This window comes from Sinohyriopsis cumingii, chromosome 10 (assembly GCF_028554795.1).
Source record: "Sinohyriopsis cumingii isolate HCF-2022 chromosome 10, ASM2855479v2, whole genome shotgun sequence".
Lineage (NCBI taxonomy): Eukaryota > Metazoa > Mollusca > Bivalvia > Unionida > Unionidae > Sinohyriopsis > Sinohyriopsis cumingii.
In genome coordinates this window covers 36,033,942-36,048,619 of record NC_142970.1, presented here as the reverse complement: position 1 = coordinate 36,048,619, position 14,678 = coordinate 36,033,942, and the positions used below count along the sequence as shown (strand labels likewise).

Genomic DNA, 14,678 nt, shown 5'->3' with positions numbered 1-14,678 from the left:
TAAAATGGTTGACAACAGTGAAACAAAAGTCATGTGGAATTGCAATATCTAGACCCACCACTGGTTACAGCACAAAAGGCATGCCCTGTTTACAACAACTTCCCTGTGTATCATGTCCACTGGATACAGAACAACAGGCATGACCTGTTTACAACTGCCCTGTGTATCATGTCCACTGGATATAGAACAACAGGCATGACCTGTTTACAACTGCCCTGTGTATCATGTCCACTGGAAACAGAACAACAGGTATGACCTGTTTACAACTGCCCTGTATATCATGTCCACTGGAAACAACAACAGGCATGACCTGTTTACAACAACTACCCTGATTACCATGTTCTTAAAGATCAGTAGTCCCTGACCTTTTTGGGTTCAGGGCCCATCTTTGTAACTTCAAAAAATGTTTTGGACCCCTACATGCTAATATTGTTACTTTTTGGCTCCCTTGGAATAACCCCACAGTCCCCCACCCCCCTCCAGGAGGTCCATGGCCCACAGGTTGGGAAATACTGCTGTAGATGATACATATTGCTCACTACCTTGCTAACCAGAAGTACCTTTGGATCAGGCTGATAACAACTACCCTGTGTAATGTGTGCTTACTGTACAGTGTATGTTGCCCAATACTCCAAAAACAAGAAGTACTCTTGGATCAGGCTTATAACAACTACCCTGTGTAATATGCACTTACTGTACAGTGCATGTTGCCCACTACTCCGCAAACCAGAAGTACTCCTGTTTACAATAAAAGTATCCTGTGTAACATGGTCATTTTCTATCAAGTGTATGCTGTTAACTACAGTATAATTCTTTGTACAAGGACTATTTTTAGTGTATGCTGTTAACTACAGTGTAAATCTCTTGTATAAGGCCTATTTTTAGTGTGTGCTGTTAACTATAGTGTAAATCTCTTGTATAAGGCCTATTTTTAGTGTATGTTGTTAACTACAGTGTAAATGTCTTGTATAAGGCCTATTTTTGGTGTATGCTGTTAACTATAGTGTAAATGTCTTGTATAAGGCCTATTTTTAGTGTATGCTATTAACTACAGTGTAAATCTCTTATACAGGGCCTATTTTTAGCGTATGCTGTTGACTACAATGTAAATGTCGTAGACAAGGACTATTTTCTTGTGTTTTATAATCAATTATCCTTTAAAATACAATGACATATCTTACCATGACCATCTAACAATGTTCATGTAATATATTTTTACATGTTATATGTACATCAGTTATAACTTTATTAGAAATGAATGTTTCAACTATTTTTATGCTGGATCAAAGTTCTGATTTCTAACTTTCATTAGTCTACCTTTTCTCTTGACATTAAAGAAACTCGAAATAAAATAGGGTGCAACATTTTCTAATTCACAACAATAAATTGAAATGGAAACAAGAATAATGTAAAATATTGAATACTATCTACATATTACCTACGCCTCCCATCCAGAAGATGCTTAGACCCTTAGTAAATATGCTCACCATCCTGCTTCACCAATGTACATGTATACCATCCAATCTATGTGTATTAAGCTTACCCATATCTCAAGTTTATGCAAATTAATATTAACAAAAACAGAAAATAAACCTTAAGATGTGTATCATTCATGTATATATGTCAATGTGCAGCATGGGTTCCCAAACAGGTTTCTCAGGAATGCAATATATGCATAAATCAGGGGTTTACTGTATCTAACTTTGATTTGAATGTACATGTAGCTTAACCACACCCCATACCCTACCTCCATCAGATACTGGATAAATTAAAATCAAGCAATTAAAGGGTTCCTTTTCCTCTGCTACATTAATGTATATACTATAGAGTATATCAGTAAAGTAGTTGTATTGATCTTATTATATCTTTCAACTATTCATATAACACTTTACCTGTACAAAGTTACTCTCCAAAAAAAGCAAGGATCTGGTCTTTCTTGTTTTTATATCCTGTCCTACCTGAACAGGTGTGCATGAATTTCACCTGCAGAAAACATATACTTGCTGTATCAAAGATAATTTTCAATTTTACCTTCATATGGATGACCATAAAAGCTTTAATAGCCTGAATTTTGCTGTCACCCATGAATTTGCAGTCAGTTCATTACTTATTTAGCAAAATCCCTTTCATTTCCAAACACTTCTCTTAACTTTACCTTAGATTGACATAAGAAGGAATCTTTTCTGCCAAAGGAAACTACAGCTGAACCACTAACATTATGTCTTTAAGGAACCAAATAGAGGAGGCACAATTAAGTGAATAATTGGTTAAATCAGCATCTTCCTTTATTGAGTTAACATATAAAACATGTCTCCCAAGGTAAAGTCAATACACTTGACATGAATGTATTGAACTGTCAGTGTATACCTACAGGGTATGCACTCTGGTTGAGGTTCACCCTTCATGAGGTATGCATCAGTCAGCTGTGTGTGTTCTATACAAGATAAATACAATACAATTTCATCCCAGTGATTTGATCCATGTGAGTGGTACTAACTCTTCAGTGATGACGTTGATGTTAAGTAGCTTTAATTGTTTGAGTTTTCATCCCACATATTTTGCCAAGTATACAGAACATTCCAATTTATATAATATTTTGAAGTATGGTATGGGATATTCACAGGTAGGGTAGCCACTGATGGAGCTAAACAATACTGGTCTCTTTTGTACACATGCATAAATGATCACATTAAGTAAGAAGAGAATAATTAAACCAACTGAAAACCAGACTGCCCAGTATAAAACCAGACAAATCAAATGGCCATCCATTTCACAGGTTGCCAATCTTCAAGTTTTACAAGGTTTTCAATGCTGAAAGCAAAACTAATACGATGAAAATGTAGAGCTAGTGTGTATGTGTGTGTGTGTGTGTGATATTTGAATTTTTGACATAGCTTTAACAATTTTCCAGTCATACTGCTACGATGTCTGCAGTGTGGTAGTTTACAGTGATGCCTAGGACTTGTGCATTGTGCCAATTTGGGTATGCGAGAAAGATTGCCAGTAGCTTCTCGAGGGTTGGTGGTTCTTTCCAGGCATTTTCGGGTTCTTCCTCCACCATTAATACTGGCCGCCATGGATAGCCTATCATGTGCTGAAAAATGGCGTTAAACCCTACAACTGCAACAACTGACACCAGGCCGACCAGTCCTAATATTAACCCCTTAATGTTCAGTGCTGAGCAAGGCAGCTGTTAGTACCATTTTAAAAAAGTGTTTTGTATGACCTGACTGGAGTTCGAACCCACGACCTCCCATATCCGAGGTGGACATTCTAACCACTTAAGCCACTGAAGCAGTCAGGGGAGGGGAGGGGCAGAGTGTGTGAGTGATCTGGATTTCTAACGTAGCTTTAACAATTTTTCAGTCATATCGCTACAATGTCTGCAGTGTGGCAGTTTAAAGTGATGTCCAGCACTGGGGCATCATGCCTCAGACACGTTGCATGATGTCCCACCCAGTCACATTATCCTGACACCAGGCTGACTAGTCCTAACACTAACCTCTGATTGCTGAGTGCCAAGCGAGGCAGCTGTTAGTACCATTTTTGCAAGTCTTTGGTATGACTCAACCAGGGACTGAACCCACGACCTCCCGCATCTGAGGCAGATGCTCTAACCACTGGGCCACCAGTGCGGGGGGGAGATGATAATAATAATAATGGTCTCATTTATAGAAAGTAACAATTAGTTTGTGGAAATAATCTATATTGTGACTGTTGCATTTTGTTCTGATTCATGACACAACTCTTTTTAATGTGCATTTTCTCTGGCTAAAGTGAAATCATATTTATAAATAAAATACAATGCATTTAATTTTATTTTTTGCATGGTAATAAGCAAATTAACACTGTATTTATTACAACTGAACATTATGTATACATTATACAATATAGTTAGGCAACATCAATGAATATGGAAGTTAGGCAACATCAATGAATATGGAAGTGTCCATTATGTAACGGGGTACAAGTCACTACTAACAAAGGAGTTTAACTTTTCACCCAAAATGACAGCTTACATTTTAATAAATCTTTTCTTTCTGTGCCACAAAGCAATATATGTGGTCTTTTGGCTAGTATAACATTACAATCATAAGATGTAAAATCCATGGTTAGGTTCAATGTGATAACTCAGTTAACTGTTTGACTGAATAAAATAGCCAAAATATTCTTCGAGTGTGAAAACTATACTAAACTTATCATGATATCTGTATGTAACTGAGCTAATTTCAACAGCAGTAATTTTGTTTTAACACCACTCAACAAGTGATGTAACCTCTGATGTCTGTTTATGGGGACCCGAGTGGCCGAGTGGTCTAAAGCGCTCTCCATTATGGATCACTGCTGCCTCACCTGTCTGTGCTAGTTCGAGTCTCAGATTCAGCCAATGTGGGTATTTGAGAAAGATTGCCAGTAGCTTCTCGTGGGTCGGTGGTTCTTTCCTGGTTCTTCCTCCACCATTAATACTGGTCGCCATGTATAGCCTATCATGTGCTCTAAAATGGTGTTAAATCCTACAATAACAACAACAATAATGTCTGTTCATGACATTCTTTATTTTCATGACGTCAGTTTGAAATTTAATTTTTTTGGTTACTTATGCATTATTATTACACCAATGCCATCATGGAGTTTAACAGCATGCTAGTACCACAATGACTATACGCCACCACAACCTGATTAAAAACAGATCTCCACTGTCCTACATGATCTGACAGTGACAGTGTAATGGTCATGTCCTGGTGACCTTTAAACTAGCCAATGGAAATGCAGCTTTGAGAAATCTTAAAGTGAATCAAATCATTCAGCATACTTTAATGCTCTGCAGTCATATTCCTCAGCCTCTCAAATGCGAAGATATAAGACTTTATCTGACTGGTTGATACAATTAGTGATTACTAATAATAACACAGTTCACCATGACATGACCTCTAAGCAATTGCTGTCAGATCTTGAACTAGGATAGTGGGTGGAGATCTGATCAGATTCTATGCTACCAATGAAAAATAAAGTTCTAAAGATGTAAAAAAATAATTGCACAGAAATCTTTCAGAAGGTAAACCCTCCCAAATAAATGTACACATGAAGTATTGCAAGATGAAAAAGAAAATCTATCTGATTCATAGCTAATGGAAAAAAGGTCAAATAGTACAATTTTGGCAGGACTCAAAATTAACACCAATCAGCTAATACAATTTGGGTCAAATTATCAGACAAATTCTGAAAATCCATCAGATCAATCAAAATGTCCACTGGTCTGCATGGTCACATCATGAGTTAACAACCAGTCTCTTGACAGATATATCCAACACAACACGAGATGGTATTTATTTTCATGGTTAATTGATCTGTGTATTCAATTAAATGAGTAACTGCCAAGACCATGGACTTAAGGTAAATGAATGCCCATGGCAGAAATTCCAAGCATGAAGTAATGGAGATGACTCAAATCAATTTAGCCTGTTATCCAGGTCTAATGCACTAATTTAAATACTTACAATATACAATGATATAGGGTATCAGGGAGTGACACACCCGCAAATGGTGACATCTGGCAACACAATACTCCAATCTATATAGATAGGCAAGTGGCAGAACTTGGCCAACTGGAAATGGTCACATTGGTCAGTTGGAAATGGCCACATTGGCCAAATAATAAATAATGCAGAACACCACCAAACAACATACTATTTTAAAATCACTGTTGATAAGGAATAACTGCATGGTGAGGTTACAACTGGATAGATGAGAAGTTCTTGCCACTGAAATGTCAGACATTAGATGATAACAAGAAAGAGTGATATTATGAAAGTGATCAAGATTAGATCTAGAACCAAATAAAAATCACAGTGGTTACCTGACTAACCTGACATTTGTCCTGCTAAGCTTACATTTCCTAGGGGGAATTGTAAAACGAAGCTACGGGGGAAAAAATTAACAAAGAGACATAACTATAATCAAAATTCAATTCAGGATGCAAAAATGACCATATTTTCTAATTTGCTTTTCATTTAAATACATCAGGACCAGCAAAACAAAATTTTTAAAAGAAAAACATTTTTGTACCAACCTATTGACCCTAATTTTATTTTCAATGTAACCAGAACCAGGAATATTTTTTTATTTGGTCAAACAAAAAGTCCTATGAGAAATAAATCAAAATGTTTGAAGTATGTCTGAGACAGGGAAAAAGGATGTGATATTTTTTTCTCTTTGTGCACAAAGCAGACAAAAATATGGAGGTGCAATGGATCTGTAAACTTCGGGAATGATAAGGAAAAAATGTATTATACTGAACATGTGGATTAGTAAACAAAAATAGCAAGTTCAAGCCCTGTTTATGCTACTGGGAACAAAGAATATAAAAATAATGAAGAGAGAAATGGTTGTTCAAATATTTTTTAATGTAAGGTTCCTAAAATCAATTCCAAGACTCCATTCGGATCTCATCCCTAATGAATGTATATCACAATAAATCAATAAATTAAATGTAACATATAGTTTATAATAAAAGAATACACTAGTCACTATGACTGAACAAATCTGCATAATTAGGCAGATGGAATCAATTTAGTACAATGGTTAGATGACACTAGGGACTGATTTACTAAAACCAAGCTGATCACTTTATCTATATTTCATAGGTAAGGTCAAACAGATTCATTCTGAGTCATTATGCTTATCAAAAATAGCTAAGAAATACTAATTTAGATCAAGGATAGAAAATAAGTCAATAAATAGTGAACAGCACATTTAGTTTCACTACTCAACCATATACTGTATTGTTACCTATGTAACAACTATAGCAATACCCAACTGTAAAGAGCACAGAATTAAACTAAGGTATGCTGATATAGACCCATACATGTATTTGGTGTTATAACAGTGAATGAACAGATCCAGGTCTGTGCTAACTGCTTGGAATAAATGAACATGTATCTGGTATTAAACAGTGCATGAACAGATCCAGGTCTGTGCTAACTGCTTGGAATAAATGAACAACACAGATCTTGATCCATCATGTATTTATTTGAACCCATACTTTTTGTGTCAGTTGGGTGCACCCCTATACAGTCAAAAGCTATCTGCTCCTAAACATAATTACAGTTGCTCAATTATGTTCCTTTACCAGGAATGCTATTTATAATGCTGTCTTCTGGGCAAGGAATGTGAGTTGTTAGCTGTAGTTAGGCTTTTCACTATACAGTTATCAGAGGGCAAACAATGAACTTTACTATCATCCAATTATGTAAATCATGTATTGCAAGGTACCACTACAACCAATGATACAGGGCTCAAGCAGACTTGTACCTGGTGGCAATATGCAAATTGCAATCTTAACGGTGTACCAGTACATGCAAAAATTAGGAACTCAAAACAGACTTGAACATGGTAGCAATGTTAAAAGTATGAGCTAGCTATTTAATAATACATATAGAAAATACATTTTACCAAGAATCCAGAATATAGAAAATTGTAGATCAAATTCTGAACACCAATTTATGACCACAAACTGAATTCCCTGGAAGAGGGATTCTCTCTGCGGTTTTATTTTTATTTGCTTTAGCAGCACTTTTAACACACTACAGAATAGCTCAGCATGGTATTACCAGCAACACACTACAGAATAGCTCAACATGGTATTACCAGCAACACACTACAGAATAGCTCAGCATGGTATTACCAGCATACCAGTTAACCACTGTATATTTTTCTGGTGGTACATACCAATGTACCAGTATATTGGTAGTTTCCATCAGTAACGAATGCACAGAAATTCCCAAGCAATCTTGCTATGAATATAATAATATTAACATCATGATTTCAATTTTGATGACAAAATAATTGCAAAAGTATTTTCTTAACTATTCATTGTTTTTGTCATGAATTAACTTTTATTATTACAAATATAAGTATATTTATGACCCTTTATTGACATATCACATGTCACATTTGCCAACATGGTGGCCAAATGGGATGTTGTGAAATATAAGCAGGTCAAATCAAACTAAAAACAAACATGTTCTATTTTCTTACTAGTGTATATTAATGTGTTATGGACATTTATTCCTTTATAATACTGTGAATCATCCTACAAGAGAGTACTTGTTTTCTGGGGATTTTTAATAAAATTACGTACCTTGCCATGTCCACTAGATTTTCTCAACGTTTCCCCACCTGTTACGTTACCAGAGTGTGGGATTTTCTCAACGTTTCCCCACCTGTTACATTACTAGAGTGTGGGATTTTCTCAAAGTTTCCCCACCTGTTACATTACTAGAGTGTGGGATTTTCTCAACGTTTCCCCACCTGTTACATTACTAGAGTGTGGGATTTTCTCAACGTTTCCCCACCTGTTACATTACTAGAGTGTGGGATTTTCTCAACATTTCCCCACCTGTTACATTAGTTGAGTATGGAATTTTCTCAACGTTTCCTCACCTGTTACATTACTAGAGTGTGGGATTTTCTCAACGTTTCCCCACCCATTATGTTACTAGAGTGTGGGATTTTCTCAACGTTTCCCTACCCGTTACATTACTAGTGTGTGGGATTTTCTCAACGTTTTCCCACCCGTTACATTACTAGAGTGCGGGATTTTCTCAACATTTCCCCACCTGTTACATTACTAGACTGGCTAGTGAATAGTGAGCTTCAGGCCCAACACTTTCTATTTTTATCAACATCTCTGTTGTTAGCACAATATCTTTCACAGGGTCTGCTATAGTGTGTGCTTAATAAACCCAATTTAATATAAAAAAAATTTTATATTAAAACCTACGCAGCAATTAAAATACACATAGCAAATTTATCTATAATATGCTGGTCATTTATGGGGGGGCAGCAGTGATTTTTTTTGAGCTATTTTATTTTATCTTGAGATAATTATTTTTTTCATATAGTATAATGGACATAATGTAGCATTAGTTTGCAGAGATTTGATAGATTTAGCATTCAGCTTTCTGGTGTCAATTGGTCTTCAAAACTACACTAGTTATCCTCTTTCCAGGATCTCCATTGGCTAGTTTTCTATATACATGTACTGGTCTCTCACATTTGGAACACGTGGTCATTCATTTTTTTGGGAAATGCGTGTCCCTGGGGTTGCATTTTCAAAACAATATGAATATTGTGTCACACATTCTGAAGTTCATTTGTATCAGTTCTCAGAACGTTTCAATGCAGACCAACAAGTTCTTCTCCACTTTTTTTCCTGACATATGACTGGTGGTAGACCCATGTCAGAAAAAAAAAGGAAAGAGGATGACCACAACCTGTTTCAGTGTCAGAAGATATAATTTTAAAATATGTTGGAATTGTTGTGATTTTGTTCTAGAATGTATATGCACGTCAGGTTGCTGCACCTTGAGCAAAAGACTGCATCATTTCCACATTTGCTGAACCTTTCTAAACTCTTGACCGCCAGACTTTTTGTCTCAAGCAAATAATTATTTGCACCTATAAAAGTGTGTCCCTCTTCCAGCTTTTAATAATAATAATAATAATAATAATAATTTATATACAATTCTTTTCACCTTAAAATATCCGAGTATGTGTATTTCTAACGCTTTTTATTGCTAAATCAAGTGGGAAAGAGAATGTACTTTTTGAAACAGACTATAGATTAATTCGCACTGTCTCATCTCGTATTTCCGTAATAACAATCCTTCCAGTACTTTAACGTTTGCTACCAGATAAACCAAATACCTCTTATTGTGAATAAAATGGCAAATAATGATGTTACACCCTTCTTGTGAGGGTCTGGACAAGAAGTTACTTTTCACGCATAAATTAGATCTTGAAATGTCTCTAGGTCACCCAATTTAGCGTCCTACACTCACCTGACAGTGACACCTTTAGAAGTACGGCAACAAAAAAGTCTCTCACAAAGAACTTACCTGTTTGTTTGTATATGCTATACTTCCATTAGTTAATCTTCTTTTCTTAAGATATTAATCCCAGAGAATGCGTATCCATGATAGACCGAACTGAAATTAACAGTGACACGACTCCACCTTACTTTACTATGCAGGTTACTTTACGAATAGTTTCCGGTCTGTTCCTTTCCAAACCGACCGCGCGAAGCATTAAGCCCTGTGTTATTTATAGACTCCCTCTCGTGACAGATTATTCCGCAAATCGACGATTTTTTTCAAAGATTTATGTGGAATTTAACTATTTTGTGGATTTTCTTGCCCTTCTGTAATTTCGTTTACTTTTTCAGATGTCTGTCCTGCTGTCAATTAAACCGACTTTGGGGAAAACAAGTTAGGCTAGGTATCATTGATCCAACGCAGAAATTAATCACGAATAAATATATTAACTGTATTATGATATAATGCAGGGATTCGGTGCTTATTGAACCCATTGCACACACTTACATACTGGTAGACTATACAGATTATTAAAAAAAGCCTTCACTTTACCTATCACCGCCATAGGATGTCCTATTATAAAATTGTTGGTATGTAAACTATTTGATTTTAGCAGCTATTACTATCTTATTGTTTTCCATTCAATTCAAGTAAAGGGCATGCTCCACAATCTTATCTACTATACACAGGTAAATATATCAACATTAGGGCAGGCCTATAATCTAACATGAGATTGTATCAACAAACTTGCAGATTTAACGTTTTAATTTCACATGGGTTAAAAACCATTTATCGGCGCACGATAGAAGACGGCCATGGTAACTGGTAGAAGTAGAATCGGGGTGGGGGTGGGGGGAATCGGTAAGATCCACCGATCCACGGGAAGCTACTGGCAAGCTTTCGCACATACCAATATTGGCTGAGCCCGAGAATCAGATCACGCGCACAAGGGTGAGATGGTAGTGATCGGTAAAGGTGAGTGCGTTAGTCCACTCGGCAACTCGAAGCCTAATATACTGACAATTTGCGATAGTCCTGACAATAACCCACCAAGAATGAATAGTGAACAGAAAGCTTACGTCTAGCAGCCCCTAAGCCAGGGACGCATTATCCAACAGGCACTGTGCCAAGGGCCTACGAGCGCAAAGCTACAAAAAGTAAATACCTAGGGACTACGAACACCATATTACTGAAAAGTGTATACATGTGTACTCAGGCAGTACGGTACTAAGGTAGTGGGACGGGGTGGTTGCCCCCGGGAGCCAGCGGTCTTATGAAGCCATAAACAACGACGCCAAAGGTCCTGGGGCGCCAGAACCTCTGTGGGCCTTCATCGTCCATTCGGGCGCCATTTACCCTTGTATCCCACTGTACCTAGGGCCTATAAGAATCTTAATCCGTCCCTGCCCAAAGCAGTAACCAGGGATGGATGCACGATCTTGAAAGTTAAAACATAAAGTTCGCGCCCGGGCGATGCTAGTGATATTTTAATTTGCTAATAATTTATTTTGGGGTTTTTGTTGTTGTTTTTTTAAAAATATTTATTTTAATTATGGTCTTTTATGGGTCTTGTGTATCTTTTTATTAAAGACAAATGAGACAGACAGCGAGCATGCTGTCGTCTTGAGTCCGATGCGGGTGGCGTCAACTCAGTGTTGCAGCTTTGGAACAGGCCAATGTTAAAGTGTTTGTAGCATCTCATATATGCAGTAAAGGAATCTGTGCGACCTATCTTTTGTATTGAAAGTAAACCGTAGTCTCTTTGCTTCTTGGCAACTCTATGCAAAAGCTGGACAATGAGATATAAGAAATAATTTCATATTTGGAAGATTTAAGGCTGCTCATTTAATTTAATTTTGCACAACGTATTAGCTCAGTGGAGTAGATAAAGAATTGACATTTTAGACCGCTGTTACTAATAATTGTTACCAACTGAATCTTCTATGCCAACTGACTTTTCCCGCTTTGCAAATGTCCATGCATCCGCGGTGAATCCCAGTGGGCTCTGAAAACGGGGGTCTGAGACAGCAACGTCAACGCGCACTCGGTGGATTTCAGATTACTGTCACTTATCAGGGTTAACCCCTCGCGGTTACTGATCATGGTTCCCAACCCGGGCTTTCCGAACCGAATGTTCGAACGACAGGTTTACCAGAGTTTTACTGTATGTAAATATAAGTGATTCACCATTAGAAAATTGTTGTGTTATATTATATAATGCCTGTGAAGTTTGCAGTTTGATAAAGCAACATCGTGAAAGAATTCGTGCCTGTAACTAATGCTGGAATTAAATTGCCCGACCAATGGCATGCGTAACATGACAGAAAAGATTAAATCGCTGTTTAAATTGAACGTATCATACTGATTCATCAAATAGTCCCAAAAATGCTACATAATGCTTCGAATTCGTTTTCGAAGTATCTTGATAAATTCACCGGGTCATGGATCACGTTGGAGTGAGCACAACGCAGACTTGGACAAAAATATAGGAAAAGACAGAAAAGTCGTTGCATGCAAGAATCCAGAAAGTCGCTCACGCTAAATGGGTCGCCAGTGAATGAAGACACCAGACTGCCCAACGAAGATGCACAGTAAGATCATTGGCGATCACCGCCAAGGCTTCCGCAATGGGCAAATCTATTAGAAAATCGATCTACACCTAACTGTAATGTGGTAGACGAGCAAAAGAAAAACTCCGCATAAACGGATCAGCGCAACCAGTGTGAGTTATTTTCCGATGCCGTTTCAATGTCCGACGGAGCAATATCAATGGCTGAGAGATACAATCATACAACATCTGGCCAAGTTAGAATTAGTGTAATACTCGTTGATGGATCACATTGGTATTTTGGTATTGTTTTATCGCAGGAAATACCAAATTTCGTACACTGTTAATACATGGCGTCCTCAATGGATAGCATGATGCACTTTTAAATTCGCCCATGTTCCTGTCAAAGAGCATTCTGGGTCTTAGAGGCATTAGGGCTGATTTTGATTACACGTGATCGCACCATACGATATAATGAAATATCAGTTTTCCATGACGATGGTGTGCAAAACAGGATGGTGCAAGTTTTACATTTGATTAAACCGTTGTTCTAGCGAATGTGTTCTAAGGCTATGCCCTATGTCAACGTTTCTGGATGTCCAATTGGGAATAGAGCATATTTACGCACCTAAGAAAACAAGGTATACACGTCGATTTCTTTAAATTTGGTATTCTTGTTTTGTTCACGTCGTGCAGCAAGCGTGCTTCATTCGTCCGTCCACCAAACAAACTATCTCTGGCTTTAAAGATTCTATATCCACCACATCGAACTTTTCGACGATGTGTCGGAATTCTGGATCCATTTTAAAATGTCAATCGTAGTCAAGTTCTTACATCTTTCACTTGATTCTTGACCTTCAAAATTCGTCGCACAAATTTTCCATGTTGAAACCTGATTATTTGTTAGATGTCATTGAGGATATCAGGTTGGACATCCGTGAGTTAAACATCCTTGAATGTCATGCACCGTCTGCGAATTTTCTAAATCCAAACCATCTGCAGAATAAGATGCATTTTCCTTTTTACCAACAACCCTTGTAGCAGTGTGTGTGTGTGTGTGTGTGTGTGTGTGTGTGTGTGTGTGTGTAGTGTCGAATTTTGAATTGCAGTGAACTTTTATTGTTGTTGTTGTTGTTCTAGAGTTTAACGACATTTTTCAGCACAAGATAGGCTATACATGGCGGCCAGTATAACTGGTGGAGGAAGAACCATGGAAAACCCAGTGAAGAACCACCGACCCACGAGAAGCTACTGGCAGGCTTTCCCACGTACTCACGCTAACCGAGCCTTGGACTTGAACCCACGCAGACAGAGGTGAGATGGCAGTGATCCGGAAAGGTGAGCGCTTTAGACCACTCGGCCACTCGGGAGCCCCCAGTGAACTTTTAAGTTGAATGCATTGAGAATTAACATTTTATCGCATTTAAGCCAGAAGAGTCTTTGTGAAGAGTCACTTCGATCTTTCTTCGTTCATCTCCCCCCTCTCCCCCCCCCCCCCCCGTCAGTGTAAACATCAAAGGGTCGGCATTCCAACTCAGTGAAACTGACCGGGGTATCTTAACATGGTCCTTACAAAGTAAACATTTGAGCTATCAACCATAACCGCTTGGTATGAACCTATGTAAAATTATCTTTTCAAAGGGAAATCGTTACGCACCGTCGTTCACAGATTCTGAGCTGTCTAACTCTGATGAAAGGAATTATATTTTTGGGAAAAGTAAGAGACCGCTGTCTACGATTGTTCAGAATAAATTAGGGCGTACACTTTAGAAGCAATCAGAATTTAAAGTGACGACCTTGGTCGAAATTCTTTAGTCTGAAATTTCCTGAAAGAGGAAAGTCGTCTTGACTCCGTGGATGCCTAAAGATAATAGTGCTTTCCTCGTTAAACAAGAAAGGGACTAGGTGACCGTCTTGTAAAAATAAAGGCTAGGTTTTAGTGCTAGGACGCACAAGTTCTGAAAGAGAACAACAATAAGGTACACAATTTTAGTTTCACGTAATATTATATTATTTGATTGTTTGTTTTATGCAATTGTGTTTGCTGTGACTAGGTTCCATATTATTTATCGTTTATTCAGTGTCATGGAAATGTGTTGATGCTAGAGTTGTTATGCAATTTATTTTTTATTCGATTTCATGGAAAGTGTTGATGCTAGAATTGTTATACAATTTACCTTTTAATTTTACAGTTATTAGTTCATTGGTAGAATTGATTGCATGCGATCCAAATGTTCATAGTGTAGGATTTCATA

General features: G+C 37.5%; 1 protein-coding gene across 1 annotated transcript in view; it reads right to left on the bottom strand.

Moving 5' to 3' along the window:
* Nucleotides 1-10,030, bottom strand: part of LOC149789874 (SEC14 domain and spectrin repeat-containing protein 1-B-like) — a 68,043-nt gene extending 58,013 nt beyond the window's left edge. The window contains exon 1 of the mRNA XM_089971923.1: nt 9,900-10,030. The gene's annotated coding sequence lies outside the window, so the exon portion shown is untranslated. The remainder of the gene's footprint in view (nt 1-9,899) is intronic.
* Between the last annotated feature and the right edge of the window lie 4,648 nt (nt 10,031-14,678).